This window comes from Triturus cristatus, chromosome 3_2, assembly GCF_964204655.1.
Source record: "Triturus cristatus chromosome 3_2, aTriCri1.1, whole genome shotgun sequence".
In the NCBI taxonomy this organism is placed as follows: Eukaryota; Metazoa; Chordata; class Amphibia; order Caudata; family Salamandridae; genus Triturus; species Triturus cristatus.
The window spans coordinates 399,270,013-399,288,159 of NC_140584.1; the positions used below are offsets into that span (position 1 = coordinate 399,270,013).

General features: G+C 44.8%; 1 pseudogene; it reads left to right on the plus strand.

Annotated features, from left to right (window-relative positions):
* Positions 1–402: 402 nt before the first annotated feature.
* LOC146857425 (protein CFDP2-like) lies at positions 403–2,627 on the plus strand (annotated as a pseudogene).
* Positions 2,628–18,147: the final 15,520 nt, after the last annotated feature.

The following is an 18,147-nucleotide window of genomic DNA, read 5'->3' on the forward strand; positions in this document are numbered from 1 at the left end:
TTGCAGAGTTGTTGAGATGTGTTAGGATTAGTTTTAAGGATATCTGTATTAGACAGCTCCTGATAGACATTGAAGATTTCTTTCATTTAGTTGGGTGCCTCATGAATACGTTTGGTGAAGTAGGTCTTTTTGACCCTTTTGATTGTTTTGTGATAGCAGCTGGAGCTCATTTTGTCCTCTTCAGGTTGTCCTGCACAATTGTCTTTCCAGCTAGTGAATATAAACTCAGTGATACCCCGTTAACTCTGCAATGGCCCATCCCAAGTACAGCTGCAAAAGAAGGAGGGTTATGTGCGGGGTTAGCTACACCACTCTATAAAAAATATCCTAGCTACAGAAACATCATCCAAAAGACATCCCTGCCTCGGGGAGAGAGAAAAATCTCCTTCATCGAGAGCTATGATGCCTTGTGGTGAAAGCCAGAGTTCCCTGGACGCCACAAAGCCGATCCATCTGCTTTCAACCAAGACCATCACTAATAGGACAAGGAACGTGAGGACTATATACGAGACAGGTAAGACAGCCCATGTGGCAGCGGAGGTGAAAAAAGACAACCTTGCCCTGCATTGTATTGGCGAGACCAGATGGACACAATCCAGACAGAAAAGACTGGCTCCAGGAGGAATACTGCTGTGTTCTGGACATGAGGATGAGAAGAACACCCCACATACTCAAGAAGTAGCACTGATGCTAACCCCAGCAGCCACTAGAGCCCACAGTTTCATAACCATCACAGTGACCTTCCTCGCAAAGAAAAAGTGGATGTTATACAGTGCTATGATCTCACAAATGACAGCAAAGAAGAGAAACAATAACATTTTTAGAACAGACTCCAGTCAATCTTAGAGAAATGCTTTGAGAGAGACGTAACCATAGTGATCGGGGGCCAAAATACCAAGATTGGAAATGCCAACAATAGGTACAAAGACGTCATGGGCTACAAAGACCTTGGCAACAAGAACGAGAATGGTGAAAGGTGCCCATATCTCTGTGCCTGGACAGCCTGGTGATAGGTGATATTCTCACAGTAAAGAATACACAGGGCAACATGGGTGTCGCCAGACTATTCATAAGAGAAGCAGATTGACCATGCCTGCATTGCTAAAAAGTTCTGGTTGTCCCTACAGGATGTCTGAGTGATGAGAGGAGCAGACGAACGTCTGACCATCACCTTGTCATTGTCAGGCTAAAGCTAAGGCTGAAGAAAGCAAGGATGGAACTGACAAACATACGCCAGTGATATAACACCACCCAACAACACCATGCACAGAAACTGAGTGAATGCTCAGTCACCATCACTAACAAGTTTCAAGTTCTGCATGAACTAGAGGATAACAGAGACCCAGTAGAAAGTCAGTGGAATAAGATCAAAGAAACAGTGACATCAATCTGGCAGGAGGTACTGGGTTTCAAGATACACCAACATAAAGAATGGATCTCTCTGCAAAACCCAAGAGAGAAAGTAAAAGAAAGCAGCAGTCAACACCAGCCAAACAACAGCAGATAAAGCAAAAGCTCAAGGCAAATACACCAAAGCCAACAATGAAGCAAAGAGAAGCTTAAGAGCAGATAAGAGAAGATTCATTCATGGTCTTGACACAGAAGCCGAGGAAGCAGCTAGCCATGAAAACTTGAAAGAACTCTACAGCATAAACTTTCTAGCAGATACAACAAGCCAGAAAGACCTGTTAACCCCTTCGCTGCCAGGCCTTTTCCCCTTCCTGTGCCAAGCCTTTTTTTGGCTATTTGGGGCAGTGCGCACTTAGGCCCCTGTAACTTTTTAACCACATTAGGTATCCACGCCAAATTTGCATCCTTTTCTTCCAACATCATGGGGATTCTTAAGGTACTCAGGGTTTGTGGATTCCCCTGGAGGGGTCACAGAAATGAGCCAAAATACAGCAAAATTTTGTTTTTTTTTCAGAAAAATTGGAAAAACGGGCTGCAAATGAAAGCATCTGGGGTTTTCCCTGCCAATGTTATCAAAAAAGGGTTTGTTGGGTTGGAATCACCATTTTCCCAGCTTTTCGGGGATACCAGACTTTTGTCAAAAACCCAACATTTTTTACACAGTTTTGGCATTTTTCTGGGACATAGCCTATTTTTGCTATTTTTTGTGCTTTTGACCTCCTTCCAGTTAAAGGCAGAAATGGGTACAAAAGCAATAATGGATCCTGGAAAGCTATACATTTTCGAGAAGAAGACAAAATTCTGAATTCAGCAAGGGGTCATATGTGTAGATCCATCAAGGTTTTTTTATAGAAACAAACAGTTAAATATAGGATAAATTGAAACTTTGCTGACAAAAACAGCCTTTTGTGTCAATGTTTTCACCTGTAACTTCTTCTAATTATGACAGCTCTTTGAAAGCAATATACCGTTGCATCCGCTGGACATTACTGGTTGTGGGGATATATAGGACTTGTAGGTTCACCAAGAACCCGACGAGCCCAGAGCCAAAAACTGAGCAGCAACTTGCAATGGTTTTTTATTATGTACCGGGTATATAGTAATTATTCTGTAAAAATGTGTACATGGAAAAATCGGTATGAAAGACACCTATGTATTTCTGAAATGGGAACAAAATATAGAGTTTAGAAACAGTAGATATTCGCACATTCCTGTAATTGGGAATACTCATACTAGCATGAGAATTATGTGTCAATTTTTAGAATGACTTATTTTTTACACAATGTCTTTCACTTGGAAGGCAGAAATGCATCGAAAGTCAATAGATAATAACAGTTCCTTTACAAATCTGAATTACCCTAAGTCTCTCTATAAAAATGGTACCTCACTTGTGTGGGTAGGCATAGTGCCCGCGACAGGAAACGGCGCAAAACGCAACGTGGTCACAACTCAGTATCGCAGTGAAAATTTACCCTTTTTTGGCAAAGTGCCTAGCTCTAGTTTTTTAACCCTAGCTCTGCGGGCACCTCGGGAAACCTAGCAAACCTATACATTTTTGAAAACTAGACACCCAGGGGAATCCAGGATGGGGTGACTTGACTGCCTCCCACCAGGGTCTGTTACCCAGAATCCCTTGCAAACCTAAAAAATTGTCAAAACAAACACATTTTCCCCACATTTCTGTGGTGGAAAGTTCCGGAATCTGCGTGGACCCACAAATTTCCTCCTACCCCGCGTTCCCCAAAGTCTTACGAGAAAAACGGTACCTCACTTGTGTGGGTCGGCCTAGTGCCCACAACAGGAAACGGCGCAAAACGCAATGTGGTCACACCTCAATTTCGCAGTGAAAAATGACCCTTTTTTGGCAAAATGACTAGCTGTAGTTTTTGAACCCTAGCTCTGCGGGCATCTTGGGAAACCTAGCAAACCTATACATTTTTGAAAACTAGACACCCAGGGGAATCCAAGATGGGGTGACTTGACTGCCTCCCACCAGGGTCTGTTACCCAGAATCCCTTGCAAACCTACAATTTTTTTTTAAAAAACACATTTTCCCCACATTTCTGTCGTGGAAAGTTCCGGAAACTGCGTGGATCCACAAATTTCCACTCACCCCTCGTTCCCCAAAGTCTTACGAGAAAAACGGTACCTCACTTGTGTGGGTCGGCCTAGTGCCCGCGACAGGAAACGGCGCAAAACACAACGTGGTCACACCTCAATTTCGCAGTGAAAAATGACCCTTTTTTGGCAAAATGTCTAGCTGTAGTTTTTGAACCCTAGCTCTGCGGGCACCTTGGGAAACCTAGCAAACCTATACATTTTTGAAAACTAGACACCCAGGGGAATCCAGGATGGGGTGACTTGACTGCCTCCCACCAGGGTCTGTTACCCAGAATCCCTTGCAAACCTAAAAAATTGTCAAATAAAACACATTTTCCCCACATTTCTGTGGTGGAAAGTTCCGGAATCAGCGTGGATCCACACATTTCCACCCACCCCGCGTTCCCCAAAGTCTTACGAGAAAAAAAATACCTCATTTATGTGGGTCAGCCTAGTGCCCGCGACAGGAAACGGCACAAAACGCAACGTGGTCACACCTCAATTTCGCAGTGAAAAATGACCCTTTTTTGGCAAAATGACTAGCTGTAGTTTTTGAACCCTAGCTCTGCGGGCACCTTGGGAAACCTAGCAAACCTATACATTTTTGAAAACTAGACACCCAGGGGAATCCAGGATGGGGTGACTTGACTGCCTCCCACCAGGGTCTGTTACCCAGAATCCCTTGCAAACCTAAAAAATTGTCAAATAAAACACATTTTCCCCACATTTCTGTGGTGGAAAGTTCCGGAATCAGCGTGGATCCACACATTTCCACCCACCCCGCGTTCCCCAAAGTCTTACGAGAAAAAAAATACCTCACTTGTGTGGGTCAGCCTAGTGCCCGCGACAGGAAACGGCGCAAAACGCAACGTGGTCACACCTCAATTTCGCAGTGAAAAATGACCCTTTTTTGGCAAAATGACTAGCTGTAGTTTTTGAACCCTAGCTCTGCGGGCACCTTGGGAAACCTAGCAAACCTATACATTTTTTAAAACTAGACACCCAGGGGAATCTAGGATGGGGTGACTTGACTGCCTCCCACCAGGGTCTGTTACCCAGAATCCCTTGCAAACCTAAATAATTGTCAAAAAAGCACATTTTCCCCACATTTCTGTGGTGGAAAGTTCCGGAATCTGTGTGGATCCACAAATTTCCACCCACCCCGCATTCCCCAAAGTCTTACGAGAAAAACGGTACCTCACTTGTGTGGGTCGGCCTAGTGCCCGCGACAGGAAACGTCGCAAAACGCATTGTGGTCACACCTCAATTTCGCAGTGAAAAATTACCCTTTTTTGGCAAAATGACTAGCTGTAGATTTTGAACCCTAGCTCTGCGGGCACCTTGGGAAACCTAGCAAACCTATACATTTTTGAAAACTAGACACCCAGGGGAATCCAGGATGGGGTGACTTGACTGCCTCCCACCAGGGTCTGTTACCCCGAATCCCTTGCAAACCTAAGAAATTGTCAAAAAAAGCACATTTTCCCCACATTTCTGTGGTGGAAAGTTCCGGAATCTGTGTGGATCCACAAATTTCCACCCACCCCGCGTTCCCCAAAGTCTTACGAGAAAAACGGTACCTCACTTGTGTGGGTCGGCCTAGAGCCCGTGAGAGGAAACGTCGCAAAACGCATCGTGGTCACACCTCAATTACGCAGTGAAAAATGACCCTTTTTTGGCAAAATGACTAGCTGTAGTTTTTGGACCCTAGCTCTGCGGGCACCTTGGGAAACCTAGCAAACCTATACATTTTTGAAAACTAGACACCCAGGGGAATCCAGGATGGGGTGACTTGACTGCCTCCCACTAGGGTCTGTAACCCAGAATCCCCTGCAAACCTACAGAATTGTCAAAAAAATACATTTTCCCCACATTTCTGTGGTGGAAAGTTCCGGAATCTGCGTGGATCCACAAATTTCCACCCACCCCGTGTTCCCCCAAGGCTTAAGAGAAAAACGGTACCTCCCTTGTGTGAGTCGGCCTAGTGCCCGCGACAGGAAACAGCGCAAAACGTGGTGAGGTGATATCAAAATTGCCTATCTCAAAACCACCTGGTTTTGCAAGGGGGGTCACCTGGGTTTTCGGCCCGGTGCTCGGCGGCCATCTAGGGAAACCTACCAAACCCATACATTTATGAAAACTAGACACCCGGGGGCTTCCAGGGAAGTATGGCTTGCGTGGATCCCCCAATGTTTCCTTACCCAGAATCCCCTGCAAACCTCAATTTTAGCTGAAAAAATCACTTTTTTCACATATTTTTGTGTGGGAAAGTTGTGGCATCACCGGGCTCACTCAAATTTCCCACCTCCCAGCATTCCCCTGGGTCTCCCGGAAAAAATGGTTCCTCACTTGTGTGGGAGGCCCAAGTACCCGCGACAGGCAAGGGCCCAAAACGTAGTGAGGTGACTTCAAATTTGCCTATCTCAAAATCACCTGGTTTTGCAAGGGGGTCATCTGGGTTTTTGGCCCGGTGCTCTGCGGCCATCTAGGGAAACCTACCAAACCCATACATTTCTGAAAACTAGACACCCGGGGGCTTCCAGGGAGGTATGGCTTGTGTGGATCCTCCAACGTTTCCTTACCCAGAATCCCCTGCAAACCTCAATTTTAGCTGAAAAATCACTTTTTTCACATATTTTTGTGTGGGAAAGTTGTGGCATCACCGGGCTCACTCAAATTTCCCACCTCCCAGCATTCCCCTGGGTCTCCCGGCAAAAATGGTGCCTCACTTGTGTGGGAGGCCCAAGTACTCGCGACAGGCAAGGGCCCAAAACATAGTGAGGTGACTTCAAATTTGCCTATCTCAAAATCACCTGGTTTTGCAAGGGGGGTCACCTGGGTTTTTGGCCCGGTGCTCTGCGGCCATCTAGGGAAACCTACCAAACCCATACATTTCTGAAAACTAGACACCTGGGGACTTCCAGGGAGGTATGGCTTGCGTGGATCCCCCAACGTTTCCTTACCCAGAATCCCCTGCAAACCTAAATTTTAGCTGAAAAAATCACTTTTTTCACACATTTTTGTGTGGGAAAGTTGTGGCATCACCGGGCTCACTCAAATTTCCCACCTCCCAGCATTCCCCTGGGTCTCCCGGTAAAAATGGTGCCTCACTTGTGTGGGAGGCAAAAGTTCCCGCGACAGGCAAGGGCCCAAAACGTAGTGAGGTGACATCAAAATTGCTGATGCCCGCCAAGCACAGGCCAAAAAGACAGTTGACCCCATTGCAAAACCAGATCGTTTTGACATTGTTTGTTTCTACAGCGTGAGAATTTCGGCACAATATTGCAAGGAAAATGTGACAGACATTTTGAGGTTTGCAGGACATTGTGGATAAAATAACTTTTTGGAATTCACAAGAGAGACATCACCATGAACTCCCTTGGGTTTACGACAATATCTACAGTTGGTGGGTTATTCTTACATGGAACATACACGTTGGCAGAGAAACTAAAAAGACAAAGATTCCTGCACAGCCATCTATTCCTCAAACGCACACACATACTGGTTGGATTTGGCACGAGGGCGAGTGATGGTTCAGGATATTAAATTTTATTAACACGAGATTTCACAAAAATGAAATGCACTGTCAATAATTAAATGGAGCAAAAACTGAACCAATGACTCGCAGCTCGGGAGCTGTAAAGCCACGGCAAGGCACCAACCGCTTTACAGGCCATTCACACACCTTTCATACGTGATACACACAAGACCATTCGCACCACCAGGCACAAAAACAACACATTACAAAATTCACAAAAGGGACAAGGTACACCCTGCTTCAGAAAGGCAAATATTACTGCACAGCCATCTATTCCTCAAACGCACACACATACTGGTTGGATTTGGCACGAGGGTGAGTGATGGTTCAGTATATACAATTGCATTAGCAAGTGATTTCACAAAAATGAAATGCACTGTTAATAATTGAAAGGGCGAGAAACTGAACCATTGACTCACAGCTCGTGAGCTGTAAAGCCACGACAAGGCACCAACCTCTTTACAGGCCATTCATGCACCTTTCATACGTGTGAGACATACAAAACCATTCACACCGCCAGCCGCGGGCCCATCACATAACAAAACTCACACCAGCGCACAGCGCCATTCAAGGGCCCATCAGTTTCACACGCCCACATTCCTGACACAGCAACTACACAAGCTGATGGATTGCGTGGAGTGGCACTCAGCTAGCAGTGTGTGTAGTGACCAGCAGCAAGTCACTACTCACACACCGCCAGCCAAGCACCATTCCACGCACACCGCCAACCAAGTGCCAGTCCACACACACCACCAACACATTTAGGATTTCTTTTAGATAAAAATAAAAACACAAACAAATCGCAAATCGATACAAATCTACAAACACAAAATCAGAAACTAAATACATTGCACTAACGCCAACCTTGAAACAGAATCAAAGACCAGGCAGTTCACTTTACCACTCATGAATGCTCCCAAAAATTATTTTTCGTGTGGTACGCTCTAAAACAAGCAGGGACACACAGCCCAGGTTTAGAAGGACAGTCGGGGCAGTACATACGAATCTCGTTCCGCGTACCTCTTCGCCAACAGACTCTGCATCTCCTAGTGGGAAAATCTTTTGCCGGTGTGGGAGGGATGAAATCAGGAAAGTGGCGATCTTTCAATCGAACCATATCCTCCACCACTCCAAATCTAGGAACACTTGCATGTTCCACAACAACAAGGCTAGCTATCACAGAGTGCTGAAACTGAAGAAATGTCAAGTTTGACGCAGGAGAACACTCCTTGAACACAATAAAAGCATTGAAATTAGCTAATTCGAAGAAATGGATGGCCAACTTCTTATACCAAACATAAGCCTTCCGAATAGCAGAGTAAGGTTCCAACCTCTGATCTACTCTGTCAACACCACCCATGTGCTTATTGTAGTCTAGAATGCACACAGGTTTGCGCACTTCAGCAACCTGACCCCAAACAGCCACAGGTGAAGTACTCTCATCATGGATGGTAGTCAGCATGTACACATCCCCCCTGTCCACAAATTTTACAGCTAGTAGTTCATCACTACGCAAGGAATTGCCCCCTCTGAAGTTTTTTGCAAACAAGCTCTTTCGGATAACCTTTACGGTTAGAGCGGATTGTGCCACATGCAAAAGTGTCCACTTTATACAATTCCTTAAATAATTGCACAGCAGTATAGAAGTTATCAAGGTACAAATGGTGGCCTCTGTTAAACAGTCTTCTAGCAAGATCCCACACAATTTTCTCTGAAACGCCAAAAGTGGACGGACAGCCTGGGGGGTCAATAGTAGAATCTCTACCAGTGTACACACGAAAATTAAAAACATATCCTGTCCTACTCTCAGACAACATATACAGCTTAATTCCATAGCGTGCCCTCTTGCTAGGGATGTACTGCCTAAAAACCAAACGGCCCTTGAACAAGACCAAAGACTCATCAATAGATACTTCTTTCCCTGGAGTATAGATCTCAGAAAATCGATCTACAAAGTGATCAAGAACGGGCCGAATCTTAAAAAGACGGTCACAGTCAGGGTGATCTCGTGGCAACGCCATAGAATTATCAACAAAATGCAGCATACGTAGCAAAAGTAAATACCGATTACGAGTCATAACTGCAGGAAATATGGCAGTTGCCAACAAGGGGCTAGTAGACCAAAACGAAGCAAAGGTTGGCTTCCTTACCACACCCATCAATAAAGTCAAACCCCAAAAATTCTTAATCTCTTCCAGATATGTGGGAGTCCACCGGGTAGCTCGAGACTGGGGCCTAAGTTTGTCGCTATTGTCCCTCAAAAACTGTTTAGCATACAAATTCGTCTGCTCAACAATCTCACCCAAAAATACATCATCCATAAACAACTGAAAAAACTGTATAGGCAAAAAGTGTTCACAATCCACTCTACACCCTGCATCACCGCTAAAGGCAGGCAACACCGGCTGCACCATGTTTGGATCAACCCAAAGTCCAGCACTTCCAGTAGGAAGCCTAGCAGCCTCAGACTGCAATCCAGATGCCTCTTGCACCATCGGCACAGCAGTTTCCTCCTCTAAGACAGGCACTTCATCCGCACTGAGAGTTGCTTCATCCACACCAAGAGTACCTTCATCTGCACTGAGAGTACCTTCATCATCTGATGATTCCATGTTGAGAGAAAACTCACTGCCAGAATCTTCCCCTCCCTCCTCTCCCTCAGACGCACTGTCAGTCTCATAATCATGCTCAGAGGAAGATTCAAGAAGCATACCAACCACCTGTTGAGCAGTCATTCTACGGCTAGCCATATTGCTTACTAATAAAGGTAACTTGTCAAACAAGTCAACAACAACAAACACTTTGTAAAATAAGTAATAAACAAAAAGCACCTTTATCAAAAACTCATATATACTCCAAAACAATACCACTCACTTGCCAGAGGCAGCTAAACTACTCACCACCACCTACTCTGTACAGACACAGTATGGATCAACAATATCCCACTAAAAAAGAAAGAGAAAAGCAATTACACATAAGACTATGCAAAACACATTGCAAAGAATTTCATGCTCAAACCACTAACTAAATATGCCGCCATTATGACATCACTTACAAAAAAATTCATTCAGACATTACAATATTACTCATTTGAAGTATATACAACAAAAAAAACATTCTTACCAAAACAATGCAACTACACAAAACTGCAGAACAACCACTGTCGAAACTGGAATCAGGAATCAAAAGCTTTAGACTAGAATAAAAAGGAGAAAAAACGTTATTGTCACATATGCATATAATGCTCTAGACCATCACGTACTGCGCAAAATTTAGTACTTGAACCTCCCACTTTCAAGAAGGAAAGATCGATGGCCCAATCTTTTACAAGCAACGCGGCAAGAATCTGGAACTCGGCCTCAGCTCCGGACCACCCCCTCCCTCTTCCCAGTCCTTCAAAACTGACCTCAAAGTTCTCCTCCTGCAAAGACACTTCCAAACTTAATTCACACCCTCTCTATTGTCTGAAGGAAGTCTTTACATTATAGGAAATTCTGTTCTCCATGCCCGTAGAAGTGCCTTCCCAGTGTGTTCCTGTGTTTTGAGTGTCTGCCATTTATTGCACTTTTATACCTCTACTTGTACTTTGTACTCTTTTGTAACTTTCACACATGTCACTTTTCCTCTTGTAACGTATTGTTTGCTACCTCTTGTATTTTGTTTGCTTTTGATACATGCACAATTACCACCATTGCCTCTTGTAACATAACGTTTGCTCTTGTTTTCAGAGTGTCTGCCATTTATTGCAGTATTTTCCCTCATGTGACATCCATCAGAGAGCTGCGTGAATAATTATCTGGTAATCCCCTCAGCACAATGCAAACACCCACCCGAAATAGGTACCCAGTGAGGTCACACCGTTCGCATCGCCCTAACCTGCTCAAGGTTCATTCATGTGACCTCAGTGACAGTCACAGCGACTGGATCACTGTTGCTCTAGGGTGTGCGGCTTCGTAGGCCTGCCCGCAAGACTGGAGATGAACTTCAGTATGGATTGTGGTGGACAGGCCTTCAAGGTTAACCCACAATTGACACCACTAGGGTACACCTGCTTGTGCTAAGACATCAAGCCTTCTAAGGTCTAGTGGGGCCTGCTACGGTCTAGCATGGGAATGTGCTCCCTCAGTACAGTGGTGTGGTGGACTGGTCATGAATGCGGAACCCGGTTCCCCAGTTCCAAATTCCACAGCTCTGGCCATAGTGCCACATCCCCACTGAACACCATACTTGCCCACTGAGAGAAACTCACACTGCCTTCAGCTATAACCTAATTGTGCCTGCTATAAACACTTGGATGTGGCTCATAGGGAATGCAAAGAATGTGAAATGTAAGCAGAAACAACATGGTTACCTAAACGATCTCTCACTAACTATTCAGAAATCAGCGAGTGGTTTCACCTGAAAAGTTATGGACATGACTAGAGGGCCCTGAAGGGAACCGTTTCACTGTCCATTGCTTACATGCTTACAAAACGGAAGCAGTATGGTATAAAAAGACCACATCCATAAACACAGAGCCATGGTACACATTGTGTTTTCCAATCCACCCATCAACCCGGTATTGCAGTACCTCCAGGAATGGTACACTCTCCCAACCTGGAAATAACAATGCTCTTCAAAGAAAGACGACAAAATGAAAGTAGCACTTCACTGGCAAACTCTGTAAAGTGATGCTGGTGTATTTGGATGTAAAAAAAAACAATCTGGCCACTTTGCAACCCCTCTGTCTTGCTATTAGTTAGGTATTTAATTCTCATATAAGAAATTCTATTTCTCTACATGCTGCTGCACTTTGGATTTGAAAAATTAAAAAGAAGGGCATTTCTCGGCATTTTTGGATCCAGTTCACAGGGAAGCAACTAGAAAGACGAGCGTTTTTCAAATTTGGATCCATTTCACAGGGAAGCAACAACAGGCACACACGAACGAAGCTGAGCCTCGTGGCATGCCTTGGCATACCAAAGTGCCCCCACCCTAACCCAAACCCACCGATGCAAAAATCATGCTGCTGCACTTTGGATTTGAAAAATTAAAAAGAAGGGCATTTCTCTGCATTTTTGGATCCATTTCACAGGGAGGCAACTAGAAAGACGAGCGTTTTTCAAATTTGGATCCATTTCACAGGGAAGCAACAACAGGCACACACGAACGAAGCCGAGCCTCGTGGCATGCCTGGGCATACCAAAGTGCCCCCACCCTAACCCAAACCCACCGATGCAAAAAAAAATCCTCCCCAGCCCCAAAACTCACCTTTACTCTCCGATGCGCAGGAAGCAAATGGCTTCCTGCGCCTCGGAGAGCAAAGGGGAAACCTCCAATGACGTCAGCGCGGCTCGCGTGCTGACGTCATTGATGAAGCGGGGGGGCGGGGGGAGGCAGGGGAAGGTCTTCCCCTGCCGTCCCAGTAAAAAAAAAAAAGATCGACCACTCATGGGGGGAGCGCCAGCGCTTCCCCCGTGGGTGAGTGCCATGACGAGCTGGACTCGTCATGGTCACAACGCGACTGTACTCCATGACGAGTCCAGCTCGTCATGGGCACAGAAGGGGTTAAAGGCAAAGCTGGTAAGACAATCCTAAGTAACGAAGGCCAACAACCAAGATGAATGGAGCATTTTGAAGAATTGCTGAACCAGCCCATGCCACAGTCTCTACCAGATATACAGCCAGATGACAAGGACTTGCCGATTGACTGCAGCAGACCAACCAAGGAAGAAATATGGCAAACCATCAAACATCTGAGAAATGGAAAAGCAGCAGGACCACCCAACAATGTTCCTGCAGAGGCATTGAAGTCATCAGTAGACATACTCTAACCTATGTCTGGAACAATCTGGGAAGAGGAAAAGGTGCAGTCAGACTGGAAGGAGGGATGTCTCATCAAGATCCCCAAGATAGGTGACCTGAGTAACTGTGCAAATTACAGAGGGATAACACTTCTGTTAACCCCAGACAAAGTGTTCAACAAAGTCATCCTGAACAGAATGAAAGTTGATGCTCAGTTGTGAGATCAGCAAGCTGGCTTCTGCAAAGATAGATCCTGTACAGACCAGATTGCAACATTGTGCTTCACCATTGAACAGTTGATGGAAGGGAACTCCCCCCTCTATGTCAACTTCATCGACTATAAAAACGTATTCGACAGCATGCACATAGAGACCCTTTGGAATCTCCTCTGCAACTCTGATGTGTCAGATAAACTTGTCAGAATAATCAGCAACTCTTATGATGGAATGACCTGCAAGATAGTCCATGAAGGGCAACTTACAGAAGCCTTCCAAGTGAGGACCAGAGTCCGCCAGGGTTTTTTGTACTCACGTTTTCTCTTCCTGTTGGCCATAGACTGGATCATGAAGACATTCACAGAAGGAGAAGAAATGGGATCCAGTAGACACCATGGACACTGCTCAATGACCTGAACTTTGCAGATGACCTGGCCCTACTCTCCCATACCCATCTGCTGATGCAAGAGAAGACTGACAAGGTGGCAGCCAAATCAGCACAACTTAGCCTCAACCTACACAGGGGAAAAACCAAGATCCAGAAGGCTAACAAAGCTAGCACAACTGCAGTCACTCTTGTAGGCGATGCACTGGAAGAGGTTGAAGTCTTCACCTATCTGGGAAGTGTCATCGACAAGCAGGGCGCCACAGATGCTGATGTAAAGGCAAGAAATGGCAAAACAAGCACTGCCATCATTCAGCTAAAGAATATCTGGAGCTCTAAACTAAGATAAGACTTTTTAAAACCAATGTAAAATTGGTCTTCTGTATGTAGCAGAAAATTGGAGGATAAAAGTGACCACCACCAACAAAGTTCAGACGTTCATCAACTCATGCCTGAGGAAAATCATCCAAATCTGCTGCCCAAACACCATCAGCAGCAACGAGCTATGGGAGCTGACATTGCAACTCCCTGCTCATGAAGAAATCATGAACAGATGCTGGGGCTGGATAGGTCACACTGTTCACAAGCCTGCATCAAACCCCACCAGGCAATCCATGACCTAGAACCCTCAATGGAAAAGGAAAAGAGGAAGTCCAAAAAACACCTGCCTAGACCTCAAGGGTGACTGCAAGGAAATGGGCAACACCTGGAGACAGATTGAAAGAAAAGCCTAGGACAGAGGTGGCTGGAGAGTCCTGGTTCATGGCCTATATCCCAGATGGGATAGGAGGCATAAGTAAGTCAGATATCCCCATTGACCTACTGTTGGCAGATTTGTAGCCCAATTTAGGCTTTCTAGATTTGGTGGCTGTCTAGAGTACATGTTATGTGCAGGCGGAGGTGGTTGAGCAGTGTTACAGGATCCTTTATTGTTTGTGGCTGCACTACAGCTATAGGTCTGACGATGCCTCTGGTAATATTAATTGGCCTTGTGTAAACATGATGTCCAGCATAAGCCCAGCTGAGTGCTTAGGGCCGCTCACCACCTGTTTAAACTGAGAGCCTACATTTTACTCATGAGATTTATACCAGATTTGGTATCTAACCAGGCTACACGCAAGTTACAATCTCTCATAATCATTTTTTGACTCTGGGCTGGTTGGTAAATTCAAGGAATTAGTTCAGCAAGACTGGATTCCAACTGGGGTTTTAGGAGGGGTTGACCACTAGAGAGAGGATAGAACTGTTGGAATTAAGTGGAGAATTAAGTTGGAGAAGTGTGGCTCACTGGTTAGAGTAGGCAGACCTGGAAGCAGAGGTCAGCCCGGGACCAGGGTTCAATTCCTGGCTCGGCTGGGTCTTGAGTCCATAAATTGTCCATGGACTCGATAATTCTCGCTCCAGTGCATACTCGATTCATGGGTTCACACTCTGCGACTCTGGGCAATAGCTTGCTTAATCTCCACAATGGCCCCTTGCGGCGGGATGCCTGGCTTTCACCTTGTGGATGCCCTGCTGGGTTATCTCACAGGGGAATACCAGGATGGGTTCCCTAAGCAAGCGCTTAGAGACCGGTTGGTGATTTGCGCTATATAAATATCTGGGGCGTTATTGAATAGTTGAAAATTCTGACATCGTTTATTAGATTGCCACAGTATTTGTCACTCAGAATTGGCGATTTAGCATTTTGAGCATGGTAATATTAAGGCACAATATTATAAGTTGCAATTACAAATACTTGTTTAAAGTTATATTGAAAGAACAGAGCGATGTAGTGAAATACCGCAAAGTATGTTTTCACTCTTTATTAATTTCATACCACGTGATTGTTTTAAGAAACACTTCCTGGTTATTGCACACTTTACTCGTGAGCAAGGGATTACTATCCCGAAACGCGTAGAGTTGGTCGCCTGTTCGACACTCCAATAAAGGACTGTTTTGAAGCTCAAGAGTTGTCAGTGGCTGCTGTGTGTTTCGAGTACAAAGGAATTACAGCATCAAGTTTAGATATTGAGGATTACCACCTCGCTGCGGACCGCCATCACAAGTGAGTGAGGGGGGAGGCTGACAACAGCGTTTACGCTGTGATTGCGGATGGATATATATGCTTGGAGCCACCTAGATTGATCACCACATACAATCGCCAACACAGCAAGGTGCGATCAATCTTTTACAAAAATTGGCCGCTGGTCCAAAATGATCCGATTTTGGGGGAGCAGATGCCTAAACTTCCAGCAATCACTTTTCGGAGATGTTGGTCTATGAACGACATGCTGGTCAAAAGTAGTCGAGAAGTCAGAGTAAGCGGCACTTGGCAACAGAGTTCCAAGGGGTTTCTAAAATGTGCAAGCTGTAAAGCTTGCAAATATGGAAAAAACAAGTCATCATACACCACACCTTTTAGTGATGTTCCAACCCCAATCTCCAAGAAGTTGTCATGCGAGACGGAATTTGCTGTATATGTGTTGGAGTGCGTATGTGGCCTGCAGTATGTGGGGAGCACCAAGCTGCAGGTCCACAAACGCATTCTCCAACACATACGGGCAATAGGCAACAATGATCCAACTTATCCTGTGGCGAGGCACATCAAGGATTTCCATGGTAACAAATTGGAATCCTTGAGTTACTATGTGATTGATGCTGTTCCGCATCTTCGCGGAGGCGGTGACCGTGAGTCCATGCTAAGACAATTAGAAACAAGATACATTCTTGAGCTGGACTCCAAAACTCCGAACGGTCTTAACTCTAGCGAAGATTTATTCACCTGCCTGTGAAACTTACTGGTACCTTAGTTATACGGTGAAAGCTGTTAATGAGTCATAGGGTTGACATTTTGAGTAACATATATTTGTCTTCCCCAAAATAGGGTCTAGCAATAATGACACTGGCTGACTCTATAGGCATACAGTACAGTTCGTTTCATAGCATATCTCAAACTTTTAGCTGCCCTATGATAGTTATCTATCATTCTCCTTCTTTTTTTTTTTTTTTTTTTATTATTAATTCACTAACACAGTACCCAGATACAGGCAGATTAGACAAGGATTATATAAGGATTTCCGGGCTCGGGAACCTGTTCGTGGCAGTTTCCACATTATGGGGCTGTCTTTTCTCTCCCTTGTCTAAAAATGTGGTATTTATAATTGCTCTGATACTGCATATTTTGTACAGATTTTGTTTGCACTTGCACTTTATTATGAGAAAAGTTTGTAAAATGACGTTACCTCACTATGAGGATTATATTTTCCGCATATGCCCGAAAGGCGTATTAGATTTATTTTGCACATTGCCAAGTTTTGCACATTTATTCTCATTTAGGGATCTATTGTGATGTAACCAAGGCATTTTGGACTAAAATCAATTGGGTTAGTTGAATGTCTTGGGATTATTACCCCATTGAATGTTTTAATCAATACCCAGTGGATCAGTTTGTGGTTTAATGCTGCATTACGCAATTATTTGCACAGTCACCCTTTTTTTAAAAAAAATAATGAGGGAGGCAACTATAATTCCAGAATGCGATAGGCATTTGTGCTATCTGACTCTCTCACTCCTATCAAGAAGTGGCAAGGCATTTAACGGTCATTTTCAACTCGCATAGCAGGAACTGTCACAATGTGTTTTTATGCAAGGGCTGATTAAACCGTATCACCAATTTTTAGACTTGCAATAGCCGAATTCGGGGGATAGTATTAACAAGTGTGCTGTCTCATATGATGTAAATTTGCGTTTGGGAGATGTTTTCTATGTCCATTGGCCTATGGGTCACGTGTTCAATTGCACTTGCACTTTAAATTCTTTGGCTTCCGCCCTAAGCGTCATGTGATCAAGGCCTCCGTGTTGAGGCCGAAACGCGTCATGGTGGTTCGAGGTGCACGTATGAAATAAAAATAACACCCTGCACTTTATTTTTCTGGGTCCGTGGTCGTCTTTCCTCGTGGATGGGAGTTCGAAGACGAAGTTCTCTGCATTACCTACTGGCGGTCGCCAGTAGGTAGTTATAGTTAGGACCCTGTTTCCATAGGAAATCCGCAACATTCTATTTGGAATAACTTTGGCGCCAGTCGAAGAATCCTCGCGAAATTTTCAAAATAGGTGGGGCGCTACGCTCCGCTCCTACCCTGAAAGTCTCGGGGGGATTCGTCAAGCGGGGGCTGAGAAAAAAGGGGGGTCCCAAAACGCGTTTTTCCCATGCATTTTTCCATAGGACCTTTAGACACAGCTACAGCCCGAACGGCTGAACAGAGTTACTTGAAATTTGGCAGAGAGGTAGTCCTCAGGTCAAGGAAGTGCCTTTTGTAGGTCTGGTGTAAATCTGTTCAGTAGTTCCTGAGAAAATAGCATTTAAATCAATAGATATATCTGTGGCAGCTTACGGTGCGCTTACCGTGCGCTTACGGTAAGCTTACCGTACGCGTACGGTGACGTGCGCGAGCGCGATTCTGATTGGCTGTTAGATCTTAGTAAACATTCGAATCGATCGAAACCAGGAAGCGGCGGCCGCCATTTTCTCTCTCGCACTCTGAGGGGGGGAGGAAAAACAAAGTCAAAAAACATGTAAAGGGGCTGTTTAGACTGCCCCTAACCACCTAGCCTTGATGAAGGTGTCCCCAAAGCACCCCCAAGGTCAAAAAGACAATATTTATTTTTTTCGAAAAATCGCCGATTACGCTTACCGTACGCGTACGGTAAAAAATATTTTAAAAAAATATAAT